We start from the raw sequence: 1,105 nt of genomic DNA, 5'->3' as shown, positions 1-1,105 counted from the left end.
CTCTATATATATATATATATATATATATATATATATATATATAGGCTAAGGCATATCCATGTGATTTGTAGTACAAACTGGCGAAATCGAACTCTTCCCTTGTAGAGTATACGTATTCTCTTATCCGAAGCCGTTGATGCCAGAAAAACTCAAGGTCCAAATGTACTTTTTTATTACCAAATCCCGAATATGTTCAAAAGCTTTTGTACGAATATCGTTGCTAGGCATACTCCTTCACGTGTGTGTTTTGCGCGTATTTGTTTGTGTGTGTATGTGTATGTAATTGTGGGTGTGCGTATTCATGTGTGTGTGTGTGTTTATATATATATGTGCGCGTCAGTGTGACTGTACTTTGATTTGTTTGTGTATAGTCACGCACACACACACACACACACACATATATTTATACAGACACATACATCTATTTCAAAAGATAGATGGATAAATAGATAGATCAAAATTGAGAAAAGACCAGAAAGGAGAACGAGGAAGAGAATCATAAGGGAGAGAGTGAGAGAGAGAGAGAGAGAGAGAGAGAGGGGGAGAGAGAGAGCGGTAAAGAGGAGGAGCGAAGGCAACGAGGAGAGAGGGAGATGAGGGCACAGAGATGCGTGCAAGTGTGTGCGTGTTTTATACACCTTTATATAATTTCTAGTCCCTTCTTGGAGAAGAACTGAAGGCTTACAAATTTAAACAAGTATCATAGAAATCAATGCACAAAGCAAACTTAGAAGAGTAAGTAATTAAAACAACATTTTCTGGTGTCTTTAAAAGAGTCAGAAGAAGAAATTAACAGCATTCGTGCACGTAGAAGTAATTACAACTGCATCCTTATTGTCGCAATCTAATATCAATAAACACAATTATTTTCAAACTGAGAAATGAAATTTTCTTCTTGAAAATTCATTTGTTTCCATCACATTGGGAAAGCATATGATTGGACACGTTCTTTTTGTAGCAATCCAATCAGTTTGCAAAGTGTTCGCTGGATATTGTCTTTGGAATGGCTTCTTTGGACGAGATAGAATCGTGTTTTTCAAATTTTATTGCGTAATATCGTCTTCGGTAGGGTTTCGCCAGGAACGTTTAGTTAGATATGAGGGAG

This window comes from Octopus bimaculoides, chromosome 13 (genome assembly GCF_001194135.2).
Source record: "Octopus bimaculoides isolate UCB-OBI-ISO-001 chromosome 13, ASM119413v2, whole genome shotgun sequence".
Classification (NCBI taxonomy): domain Eukaryota; kingdom Metazoa; phylum Mollusca; class Cephalopoda; order Octopoda; family Octopodidae; genus Octopus; species Octopus bimaculoides.
The sequence above is the reverse complement of the archived record's forward strand: the minus strand, read 5'-3'. Positions refer to the sequence as shown.